Genomic DNA, 13,445 nt, shown 5'->3' on the forward strand with positions numbered 1-13,445 from the left:
GGAGCACGCCATTCTCTCACAGAATTTAGCCCATTGTGTCTTGTGTTACTAATGGTTACACTGACAGCTCTAGCACACCATTGAGACTTGCTTGTCAAACATTAACTTCTATACCATGTTATAGATTTTTTTTCTGATAGAGTAATCACTACTACTTATGCGGAATGACAGAGCTGCCTGATAGTATTTCATCTAATCCAAAAACATAAGAAATTACCCAGCTATGTAAGACATAGAAAAAAACCCCAAAGGGAATTTTTCTTTTCTTTTCTTTTTTTTAACTCAAGACAGGAAGGGAAGCATTAAGCCTATAACTAGACTCTGACCGAATGTATTTTTTTGTTTTAGTTTCATGAGAATTGAGCCAGTGGGTAAATATTTCAGTATGTTGGTTACATGCTTAAACCTGCATTTTAAAAGTAAAATGTTAAGGTTGAGTAAATACAAAATAATATCGATAACATTTTCAAAGTATAAAATAATGGGAAAACCTTGTCTACACAACACACAGCTCTCAAAAACGGAACACTAATGAGATTCTAGAAGCACTGCCCATACCCTCTCCCCTCCACTTTCCATTGCCCCATGCAAAGCACTGCCTATCCTGAATTGTGTTTATAACATCTCATAGTTTTCATTTATAGTGTTCATATTTGTATATGCTCCTAAACACGAAATTCTTTGTTTTTACAGATTTTTAAACTTCATCTAAATACAAGAGCACCACATTTTTTCTACTATGCCTTGGTTTTCTACCATTCAGCACCCATTTTTTGAGATTTGTCCATGATTTAATATACACACCTGTAATTTATTCATTTCCATTGCTCTTTACAAGCATATCACAACTGGCTTATCAATTTTTCCTATTGATTGATATTTCAGTTGTTTCCAATTTCTTTATTACTACATCTCGAAGGACTTTCTTGTACATGTCTTCTGGTTTCCGTGTTCAAGGCTCTCTGGAATTGGACCTAGGAGTGAGATTATTGGGTTAGAAGGCATGCAATTCTGAAACTTCACTAGATAATAATTGTTCTCTACAGCAGCTTCCTAATTTGTACTGCCACCAGCCTGGACTAGAAATTTCTGTGGCCCATATCTTCACCTACCTTGGTTGCCACTCTCATGAGTTAGCATTCACCACGCCCTCTGATTGGCTGGCTTGTATCACACTCTTAAAGTAACCGCAGATGTGACTCAATCAGTATACAATCTACACTTAGGTCAGTGCACTGATTTGAAGTTAGTGGCCCATGTTGAATTGGACCATGGCCTCCTTTGGACATTTACAAAAAAAGGAGGGCTTCAAGAGGAGAATAGGTCTGCTGTTTTCTCAATAAAGTGCTGATTGACAAATGTGAGGGAAAAAATCATGATGTTAGTAGTGGAGTGAAATATTGTATTTGGCACTGTTGGGAAATCACCCAAGTTTTGTGGGTTTCTGACTTCATAACTACAAGATATTTGGATCAAAGTGTACTTACTTTAGGTGACATATGAATTCATAATCCAAGGAAAAAAGCCTCATAAAAATAACTTAACATTAAATATATCTTGCAAAAGGACCATTTAACTTGGCAAAATATTAATGAAATAAAACACATGGGTTAGATTTCCCTTATAATACACACAGGAATAAAATGTGCTCAGCAAAATATGCTTTGGCTTTTGCTAAACTAGAAACATCTGAAAATAACCTGAGAGATTTCCTTCAACTACAGCATGTTTCTGGCTTTGTCCACCACTTAATTAAGTGTTGTTTTAATAATGAAGCACATTAGGATGGGGGTTGTACCCAGCCTACAACCATTCTTTATGGGGTAGTAAAGATAAAGACAATAGTACCGACGTAAAAAAAATATTTAATTTCACGGTCTTACCTTCTTAACATATGTTTCATATCAGCCTTACTAGTTATTTTCCCAAATCCCCTTTCGTTAAGAAAGTTAGCCATTGTTTTGTCCTTGAAAATTTAGGTGGAAAGCTGTTGTGATGGCTCAAGGATAAAGAAGATAGGTGAGATGTTTCCAGGCAACTGCAATACCACTGCTTATGAAGAACCCAGTTGTGTGCACTGGGGAAGCATGATTTGAGTTCAGGCATTTTTCAAGGCCAGTCATTGCTTTATCCCTTGTCTTCACAAAGTGAACTCTTGAACCTTTAAAACTAAGGTTGTAGAAACAATACAAACAGAACCATAAATGCTACTCTAGTACAATCTTGGTGCGTGTGTAGACTTACTTTATTATGAAAAATACAATGCATTTCAGACATAAAAACCTAACTGCTTTAGACTTCCACCACCAGTGAAGATGGTGTAGCTGAATCTAACCAGTCTGTTTGCTGAGGACAACACAGCCTGGACAAGATAATGTTTTAAGTGTTTGAAACAGTGGTGGTGGCGGGGGGAGAGGAGGTGGAGTGTATTTCAAGGCAGAAAGGCAAAAAGAGTAAAATATGGTGAGCCAGGGTGAGGGGAAGGATGGAGCCCAGGGAGCTGAACCTGGCTTTGGGGACTATTCCTTCCCTGGCAGGCTTTGCTGATTTAAAAAGGAACCTGAAAGTGTAAAAGGCTGAGAAGCTGAGCATTGCTTTTCACAGCTTCACAGAGTAAAGGGAATAGGCCTTAGGGCCTATCAGGAAGGGAAGGGGATTTGTAGAAACCCCTGAAGAAATCCTGAAGAGCTAGACCTTAGGAACAGAACAGGGTAAACTGGAAATAGAGAAAATGGAGCTCAGTTTCAATTTACCTCAATACCTAAAAATGAATTGAGGTGATACCAATGCCAATGCATAAACAAATGTGAATTCTCTTCCTAAGACCAAGATATGCTGAGCCTCAAATTATCTCTACAATCAATTTTGCAAATACAGTACTCTCTCTCTCTCTCTCTCTATCTCTCACACACACACACACTCATACATATAAATAATCAAGCATCCAAGGAGCTAATAGAATATAAATACTAAAAACAAGAGAGAAAAAAACAAAAAATACTAAATGATATATAATTTCCAAGCTTACTGAAGAGAAAAGAGAAATTTTAAATGCTCAATCAAAATGAAAGCAAGAAGAGAAAAGAATCATAAAACAAATAGAATCATAAAACAAATAGAAAACAAATACTAACATAGATTTAAACCCCAAATAATAATTAGATTAAATGAAAATGGTCTAAATGTCCTAATTCAAAGACAAAGGTGATCCGATTGGGGGGGGGGGGGGGGCAAAAGATGAAAAAAAGAGGCATATGCAAAACATAAGAAAAAAGAGGTTGAAATTAAGAGATGAAGCATGCAGATATTCAACAAAAGAAAGACTGCATAGGTATATTATTAGACAAAGCTTACTTCAGAAGGAAAAGCACTAATATAGGTAAGAAATACTTCATAATAATAAAAGTTTCTACCAAAAATATTATGACGATTCTAGCTTTCTATCCAAATAAACAGAGCCTCACAATAGGTATAATTACAAAACAGAACTTAAGAAGATAAAAGGAGAAATGAACAATTCCAAAATATATCAGGAAGATACCCCAAAATATCTAACTTAGAAAGCCATATAAAAGTAATATTATAACATTTAGAAAATTAATTTGCAAACTTGATTTAATATACATAATAGAACACTGAATCCAACCCACGGGCATTTTTTAAAAATATGGAGCGCTTCATGAATTTGCGTGTCATCCTTGTGCAGGGGCCATGCTAATCTCCGTATCGTTCCAATTTCAATACATGTGTTGCCTAAGAGAGCACAGCACACAGGCAGTTTTTATTTAATTTTTAATCTTTTTATTTTTGAGAGTATGATTATTAAAGCTAGGGACAGTGAAATAAGGAAGGGCTTAATATATAAGAAGCAGCAAGATAGAGCCTAGGCAGGGCTGCTTTGGCTCTCTGGGAAATCAGAAAAAAGAGGGCCTTGGACACAGGTTCAGGGTTGAGCCCAGGACCACCTACCACAGACCATTGCTCCCCTGGTTGCAAGTCTCGTGAGGACCTTTATAGTTTAGGAGGTGCATGCCTGAGAGGGAAGAAAGGGCTGGGTGTGCTCCCGGGAGGGAGAGCGCCCACAGGCCTTTTTAAAATGACCATATGCTAAGACATAAAACAAGTTTCAAAATTAATATATTAAAGTTTAGAATAGAGTGTATTCTCTGCTCACAGTGGGGGGATAAAGAGGCAACTAGAAAAACTAGATGTTTAGAAATTAAATAGACTTTTAAATAATACATGGGTCAAGGAAGCCATGATAAAAATAAATTTTAACTCAATAAGAATGAAAATGCAATGTGTTAAAACTTATGAATGACAGCTAAAACCATGCTTAAAAGGAAATTTACTACTTAAGAAGTAAATATGAAGAAAAAAGGCTCAAAATCAATAACCTCAACTTTAAACTCAGGAAAGTAGAAAAAAGAACAGCAAAATAAACCCACAGAAAGTAGAAGGAAGGAAGAAATAAAATAAGAGTATAAAATCTAAAAATACAATTGAAAGAAAATTTTATTTAATTTTAAAAAATATATCTTTATTGATTTCAGAGAGAGAAAGGGAGAGAAAGAGAGAGATAGAAACATCAATGATGAGTCATTGATTAGCTTCCTCTTGCACCCTCTACTGGGGATTGAGCCTGCAACCTAGGCAGGTGCCCTGACTGGGAATCTAACCCTGACCTCCTGGTTCATAGGTCGACACTCAACCACTGAGCCATGCCAGACGGGGCTAAAGAGCATTTTAAAGAAAAATATGAGTAAGCTAAATATTCATCCAAGAGGCTATGGGAAAATTTTAACCCATTAACATTTGTGGAAAAGAAACAGTGGAAATGGAAGCAGAAGTTAATGCAATAGAAATTTTTTAAAAAGGACTGATTTAAAAAGAACTGAATCTGGTTCTTTGAAATAACTAATGGGGAGATACAAATGAAGAAATCTATGAATTAGAATGGATAAAACTGCTCTTATGTAGAGATGATAAGACTGTCTACATCAAGAGACTCCTACAGACAAACCTTTAAAATTACTAATAGGATTCAACAAGGCTGTGGATCAGTATACAAAAATTATTAAGGTTTCCTCACACAGGAATAACAAAATAGAAAATGTAATAGAAGAAACAGAATCACAAAAAGATACAGCAACAAATAAACTATAAAGTACTTAGTAAAAGAAACTCTACAAGTATGTGCATGAGCTTCATGAAAAAAATATGTAATTGTTTATTGAAGAACATAAAAGAGGACTAGAATAAGTAGAAATTTTACATTTTTCATGAATTTCTTAAATCAACATTTGAAAAGACATTAATACTTCCCAAATAATCTATATACAGTGCAGTTCATTATAATCCATACAAATCTAATTACAATTCTACTCAAGATCCCAAGTTGATGTCTGTGAAATGATTAACTGAGTCTAAAATATATGTGGTCAAAGTATTGTAAAGGTCAAAGAATTACTAAGATAATTTTAAAAAGAAAGAACAAAGAAGGGTGAATCTTTTTATACAATATGAAGACATAGAGCATTAAAAAGGTAAGATCATCAAAACAGTGTAATATTGGCACAGAGGAAAACAAATAGACCAATGGGACATAACAGAGACTCTTGAACTAGACCCAAACATATATGTAAACTTGGAATATAACAGATCATATTGGTATCATAAATCATAAATCACTGGTATTATAAATCAATGAGTTAAGAACAAACTAAAAAATTGTGTTAGAAAAATTATATATATATATATATATATATATATATACACTAATAAAAGAGAAACATGGTAATTAGCATACAACCACTACCCTTCCCATTGGCTAATAAGGGCGATATGCAAATTATCTATCAGCCAAGATGGCGGCCGGCAACCAGGCAGCTGGAAGTGAACGTGAGGCTTGCTTGCTTCTGTGACGGAGGACTCCAACGTTCCCCGCCTGCCTTGCCAGCCTCTGAGCTGGCAGTTTGAAACTTTGTAACAAATATAGAAGCTAAACAAAACCCCAGAAACCTGCTTTCAGCCGCCAGGATCTCAGAGCTGGAGTTATACATTGTTTCGATTATAGAACGCAAACAAACCAGATACCAGGTTTCAGCAGCTGAGGCCTCAGAGCTAGAGCCAGAGCTAAAGCTGGCCCAGAATAAAAAAAAAAAGAAAAAAAGGAGCAGTTGGGAGCTTCAGTCAATCACCAGCCTGAAGGCAGCCCTCAGCCCCTCACCCAGACTGGCCAGGCACCCCAGTGGGGACCCCCACCCTGAAGGGTGTGTGACCAGCTGCAAACAGCCATCATCCCCTCATCCAGGCTGGCCAGGCACCCCAGTGGGGACCCCCACCCTGATCCAGGACACCCTTCAGGGCAAACCAGCTGGCCCCCAGGCCTCTATCCTATATAGTAAAAGGGTAATATGCCTCCCAACACCGGGATCAGCGTGACAGGGGGCAGCGCCCAAACCCCCTGATCACCCTGCAACTCTGTGTGCGACAGTGGCGGCTCCCCAACGCCCTGATTGGCCCTGCTCTGTGTGTGATTGAGGGCAGCGCCCCAACCCCCTGATGGGCCCTGCTCTGTGTGTGACAGGGGGCAGTGCCCTAACTCCCCTATTGGCCCTACTCTGTGAGTGACAGGGAGGAGCTCTTCAACCCCCTGATCGACCCTGCTTTGTGCGTGACAGGGGGTGGAGCCGCAACCTCCCCATCGACCCTGCCTTGAGTGTGACAGGGGGCGGTGCCCCAACCCCCCAATCGGCCCTACCCTGAGCGTGACTGAGGGTGGCATCACAACCTCCCGATCAGCCCTGCTCTGTGCATGACAGGGGGCGGCGCCCCAACTCCCCAATCAGCCCTACTCTGAGCCCAACCAGGGGCTGCACCTAGGGATTGGGCCTGCCCTCTGCCACCCAAGAGCAGGCCTAAGCCAGCAGGTCGTTATCTCCTGAGGGGTCCCAGACTGGGAGAGGGCACAGGCCGGGCTGAGGGACCCCCCCTTTCCCCCCCACCACAGTGCACAAATTTTTGTGCACCGGGCCTCTAGTATATATATATTTGGTATATAGACATATATAAAACCAGATTTTTATTTCACATTATAAATAACATAAATTTTGTATTAAAATTGAAGTATGAAAAAATACCTATTTCAGAAAAAATATAGAAGAATTATCTATCTTTATGAACTCAGGATAGAGAAGGCTTTCGGAAGTAAGAAGTAAAAAGTATAAACCATAAAAGAAAAGGTAATGTTTTAAAAGCAAAAATCTTCTGTTTTAATTTACTCTTTAGCCGTAGCCAGTTTGGCTCAGTGGATAGAGTGTCAGCCTGTGGACCCAAGGGTCCCAGATTTGATTATGGTGGCACATACCTCAGTTGCCAGCTGTGACCCAGACCCTGGTCAGGGTTCATGCAGGAGGGCCCTGGTCAGGGCTCGTGCCAATCAATGTGTTTCTCTCACATCGATATTTCTCTTTGTCTTTCTCTCTCTCTTTCACTCTCTCTAAAAAAATCAATGGAAAAATATCTTTGGATGAGGATTAAAATGAATAAATAAATTAATTAATTAATTAAATTACTGTTTTATATTTAGGGATAAAGGTTGAAATTACCCAAATACCAATTATTAAATAAATTATGTCATATCCATACAATAGAATAATATGTAGCTTTAAAAAAAAGATGCAAGCTCTCTATATGCCAATATGGAAAAAGCACCAAGATATAAAATGGTTAAAGCAATAAACAGAACTGAGTATATATAGCAAATTGCCATTTATGTAAAATTGGGGAAATAAAGTACCTATTTATATTTAAATTAAGAAATTTTGAAAGGATATTTGTCGGTTCTTGTAACAGAAGTTCAGGCAGAAACTAAGTAGGTCGGGATCAGGGGTTTGAGGGTATCTTTTCACTGTACACCTTTTAATACCAGTATATGTCTTTAAATTTTGAACTATGTGAATGTATTACATTTTTTAAATTAAAACAAAAATTTTCAATACAAGTGCCCTCCCCCCCAAAAAAGGTGAAGAATAAGTTAAATTTAATTGCAATGTATGTAGCCAACAAAGCCTTAGAATCTACAATACATAAAACACTTATTCAAATCAGTAAAGAAAAGACACTCCCTACGGGTCCACGGAAAGAATATGAGTTTAAACAGACATTTAAAAGAAAAGGAATTATGGATATATTCAGAATATGTAATGTGTTGAATTTTATCACTTACCTGGAAAGGCAAATTAGTACAAAAAAAAAGATAGATTTTCATTAAACAGGTCAAATTAAAGAGTCTTTGTTGAGTGTTGTCAGGCATGTGACAAAGCTGTGCCCCTCTTGTGGGACTATTGGTTGGTACTGACAGTTTAGAGTGTAAGTTGGCAGTGTTTAGTAAAATTAAAAATGTGCATACCCTACAACCCAGTAATTTCACGTTTGGTATGGATCCTAGACAAATTCCTGCAACTCTGCACCAGGAAGCACTCGCAAAGATGTTCCTTCGAGTGTGTATTTAACAAACACTCACGTGGCACTTACTACATTCCAGTCTGGCTCTAAGTACTTTACAAATATTATCCCAGCTAATCCTCATAACAACTCTAGGAGGTAGGTACAATTAATATCCTTGCCTTTTAGAAAAAAATATAAACCTTGACACCCCCCCCCCTAAAAAAAATAATAATAATAAGGTTAGGATTGTGGCCCAAAGTCATATGGCTAATAAATGGTAGGACTGGGTGTAAAGCCAAGTAGCCTAGCTCAAACGTGTTCTTTCAGCCCCAACAATGCAGTAAAATCCTGCACACCACTTACAACTTTATCAGTAGAGGACTGGATGGACAAAATGTGCTATATTCATAGGATGAAATGCTATCTGCCACTATACACATCTACACTAATAAAAGAGAAACATGGTAATTAGCGTACGACCACTACCCTTCCCATTGGCTAATCAGCATATCCTTATGCAAATTAACTGCCAGCCAAGATGGAAGCTGGCAGCCATGCACTGAAGCGAACAGGGAGGCTTGTTTGCTCCAGTGACTGCGGACTCCAACATTCCCCGCCTGACTTGCCGGTCTCTCAGCTGCAACTCTAAGCAACTATGTTGCAAATATAGAAGCTAAACAAAACCCCAGAAACCGGCTTTCAGTCAGCCGGGCTTCAGCCAGCCGGACCACAACATTGTATCAAATACAGAAGGTAAAGCCAGAAACCTGCTTTCAGCAGCGAGGCCTCAGAGCTAAAGCTGGCCCAGAATAAAAAAAAGAAAGAAAGAAAAAAAGGAGCAGTTGGGAGCTTCAGTCACCCACCAGCCTGAAAAGGGCCCTCAGCCTCTCAGCCAGACTGGCCAGGCACCCCAGTGGGGACCCCCACCCTGATCCAGGACACCCTTCAGGGCAAACCAGCTGGCCCACACCAGTGCACCAGGCCTCTATCCTATATAGTAAAAGGGTAATATGCCTCCCGGCACCAGGATCAGAGGAGTAGCGAGGCTCCCGGCACAGGGATCAGCATGACAGGGGGCAGCGCCCAAACCCCCTGATCGCCCTGCGGCTCTGTGTGTGACAGGGTGCGGCGCCCCAACCCCCTGATCAGCCCTGCTCTGTGTGTGACAGGGTAGAGCCATAACCTCTCCATCGGCCCTGCCCTGAGTGTGACAGTGGCGGCACCCCAACCCCCTGATCGACCCTGCTCTGTGGGTGATAGAGGGTGGCACCCCAACCCCCCTCCACAGGCCTTGCTCTGTGTGTGACAGGGTAGAGCCATAACCTATCAGCCCTACTCTGTGAGTGACGGGGGGAGCTCCTCAACCCCCTGATCGGCCCTGCTCTGTGCATGACAGGGGGGAGCTCCCCAACCCCCCGATCGACCCTGCTCTGTCTGTGACAGGGGGCAGCGCCCCAACCCCCTGATTGGCCCTGCTCTGTGAGTGACAGGGGGCAGCGCCCCAACCCCCTGATCGGCCCTGCTCTGTGCGTGACAGGGGGTGGCACTGCAACCTCCCCATTGACCCTGCCTTGAGTGTGACAGGGGGTGGTGCCCCAACCCCCCAATTGGCCCTACCCTGAGCGTGACTTAGGGTGGCATCGCAACCTCCCGATCTGCCCTGCTCTGTGCATGACGGGGCGGTGCCCCAACTCCCCAATTGGCCCTGCTCTGAGCCCGACAAGGGGCTGCACCGAGGGGTCCCAGACTGCGAGAGGGCACAGGCCGGGCTGGGGGACCCCCCGCCCCCGCCGAGTGCACAAATTTTTGTGCACCGGGCCTCTAGTCTATAATAATAAAAGCGTAATATGCCAATTAGGCCAGACAGCCAGATGTCCTTCCAGATGAAGCTGGGGCTGCGAGGGCCAAGGCAAGCCACTGCAGCTGTGAGGGCCAAGCCCCTTGCACAAATTTCGTAAATCGGGCCTCTAGTCTATAGATATTTCTTTATAATTCATATAGGAATAGTTCTCAAAGCATCTTATTGTGAAATAAACTCTCTGAAACAATTTTATACAATTGGTATTATTTATTTCTATAGAATACACCAATGAAACCATCTGGGCTTCAAGTTTTCCAGGGAGTTCCTGGGCATGTCTGAGTTTTTCTGTGCCCTGTAATGGCCTCTTGCAAAGCTGGGTGGCTGAACGCAAAAATGGTGTACCTGAAGGACTGTCACAGGTTTCAGGTAAGAAAAGTTACTTTCAGAAAATGAAACCATTCAGGAATTCTGTGTTCATATGTAGCTTACCCATTTAAAGTTGCTTTAGAATATATATAATTGCCATAAAGGAAGCTCCTTAGTCTGACTTTGTGGTTAAAGAGAATGTTCTTTATTTCAAATTTACCAAAGATGGGGTGGGGGCAGGAGCAGAGGGCAGGGGGATAAAAATAGAGCAATAGTCTGTGAAACTAATTACCCAAAGGAATGTATGAAAATTGTGCATGCATGGATGGATTTCATGGTCAGGTTTATTGAGGTCAAATGGTATGTGGCTCGGAACCACCAACAAGTCTAGGTGATTAGAATGGAAGTATTTGAGGAACTGAACATGTAGTTAAGAAGAATTAATTTGGAAAATTCCACTTTCAGGTACACTGAATGACTACATTCTTTCGCAGGCCTTTCTGGCCTCTACTGGTTGTCTGTGGAAGCCTGTGGTTGCCATGAAAGGGACTCATTTGTCATAGCTAGTTTCTAATGAGTCTCCTAGTTCATTTCCTTTGCAAGGAGCTGCCCTGTGGGGACCCAGAAGAGCCCGCCCACAAACCTAGGTTTCGCTGATTCTGTTGGGTAGAACTTTTTTCATGGCAACTGGCAGAAAGCCCAATCTAGAATTACTTAAGCTAGTAAAGAACTGGCTTACAGTAAAGGGTAGGTCATGTCAACATCAGGGGTAGCTGGTTCAAGGGGCCTAAATGAAGTCACTAAGATTTGCTTTCTTGGTGGCAAAATGGCAAGCGTGACCTGTCCTCATATTTTCTTCTGATCAAGGCCAGCAGGATTGACTCTGTCCCACTAAAGCCAAACATGCGTATCTGTCATGACTCCCATCGGGCTGGAAGGAGTCACACACCTCCCCTGGACTAATTTCTATGGTCAGGGGAAAGCACTTTCTCTAACTAGCTAAGACCCAACCTGTCTATGTGAGTCACATCTGCCAAACATTGTTTCCCAAGAGAAATTTGGGTGCAATTTTTATCAGAAGTAGGATAAGTGGCTATTGGGTGGTAACCACACAAAAAATTCCTCGTTACCTTATGAATATGCCTTTTAACTGAGCCAGCAATTTATTTGCTAGCAGTGTGTTGCCAATGACCCGGGAATATTGATATTTCCAGTTGTACACCTTACTCTCCCCCACCGCAAGCACACACGTAGTTTGACTGAAAGCTGGTTAGAATGGCTCACAAATAGTCTATCACTCTATGTGTAGGCAAAACCTCGGACCAACAAGGGGAGAAAGCCCATGTCCGACACTTAAAAGGGGAGAGGGAGCCTTTAGGTATAACAACCCACGGGTACCGCCAATTAATTTAAGCTTTTGGGGGTTGGAAAGCAATCTTCTTAGAAGAGAGAGAGGGATGTAAGGAGATATAGGACTGCTGGTAAGGGATCCCTCCTGTGTTAAACCTGAAAGGAGGAGTTCTATATTTGGATGGTAAAAGGAAGCGAATTAGCAATGTGGACCGGTGCAAGGAGGAACAGTACCAGCTTGGAAAAGTCCCTAGTGCTTCCTTTAGTTCAGTGCTTCATCAGCAGTATCAATAGGATACTTAGCCATTTTACTTCTCTCGTGGTACATTATTTCTATCAAATTTGCTTAAATACTATCTCTCTTCCCTACTTTCCTCTCTCCATCCCTCCCCAAGCCTTTTTACTGATGCCTGCCTGATAAAAAAGGCCCACATCTGATATTAACCTAAACTTCCTTGATTCCTTAAAGTGGGTTATTCATTAACAGAAGTTAAATGACTGGTTGTTAGGCAAATCTTGTAATTCTTTCCAACACTGATTTGCTCAGAAAAGCTTCTGTAAATCTCCCGTAGAAATAAGCAAAGCTCTGTGCCAACTGTTAGTGCTAAGCAGAAGTTTGGGAGAGAGAGGAGAAGTTACTCATTTGCCCGATTCCGCACGGTGAGTCCAGGGGAGAAGCCAGTGTTCCGCAGCCTTGACAAGCAGCACAGGGCAGCTCGGCTGCAGCCACCAGGACCGGACAGGACAGGAGCTACCGGGCTGCATCTGAGCGTGGTGGTCCCGGGGTCCAGATGAACTGCTCTACAGATGAGGCATTTGCCTTCTCTTTCCTATGATGGCCAGAGTGTCCTGTGCTAAGAGGTATGGCTATCCTCTTTCCTGTCCTTTCGTTCAGCAAAAACAAAAGCTAATTAAAGTAAATGCCAGAAGCTTCAGTGAGACAGGGGTGGGCTGCTGGAGCTGGGCAGGGAAACTCCCAGGGGCTGGCTGCTTATGCAGATAAAGCGCACTGGGACTAGCCTGTATGCGCGCTTTCCAGTTCTATGGGTAAAAAAGCCACCTCTCTGTGGGTTATTAATAACGTGTCTCTAGGCCTCAAGAGCCGAACACTGTGCCTCTTTGTGCAGTTTTGTTTTACTCCATAATAGTGCAGGCGCGTTTCCACTTCATACTTTTGTTAACCTGCAGAAACGTTTTGCAACCCGCAAAGAGGCTGACCCTGCCTATGGCTTTCAACGAAAATTCAGTAGCATCATGACAGCCACTGAGCAGGGCAGTCACCATTACTGATTGTTGTTGCTGTCACTTTTCCCACTGATATTTAGGATATCTTAGAAATCATCATCAAATCTAACCACTCTTTTGTTCTTTTAAATATGTATTTTGTTTGTTCAAATTGCAATAGTAATCGATCATTGGATTTCATGACACTTACAAATGTTTTCAATGTAAAGAATAGAAAAAAAAACACTTAAGG

At 41.5% G+C, this 13,445-nt stretch overlaps 1 protein-coding gene and 1 non-coding gene across 7 annotated transcripts in view; one reads left to right on the forward strand and one right to left on the reverse strand.

Moving 5' to 3' along the window:
* Positions 1-3,661: 3,661 nt before the first annotated feature.
* Positions 3,662-3,765, reverse strand: LOC139004546 (U6 spliceosomal RNA). The gene has a single exon (XR_011470424.1). It is a non-coding gene; the product is annotated as a U6 spliceosomal RNA (small nuclear RNA).
* Positions 3,766-12,588: 8,823 nt separating this feature from the next.
* The window catches only part of VEPH1 (ventricular zone expressed PH domain containing 1), a 196,746-nt gene continuing 195,889 nt past the window's right edge, over positions 12,589-13,445 (forward strand). For all 6 annotated transcript variants that reach the window (XM_070406919.1, XM_070406924.1, XM_070406921.1 and 3 more), the window contains exon 1: positions 12,589-12,829. The gene's annotated coding sequence lies outside the window, so the exon portion shown is untranslated. The remainder of the gene's footprint in view (positions 12,830-13,445) is intronic.

Source organism: Myotis yumanensis, unplaced genomic scaffold (genome assembly GCF_028538775.1).
Source record: "Myotis yumanensis isolate MYYU_CA2020_CCGP unplaced genomic scaffold, mMyoYum1.0.hap1 SCAF_2, whole genome shotgun sequence".
Classification (NCBI taxonomy): domain Eukaryota; kingdom Metazoa; phylum Chordata; class Mammalia; order Chiroptera; family Vespertilionidae; genus Myotis; species Myotis yumanensis.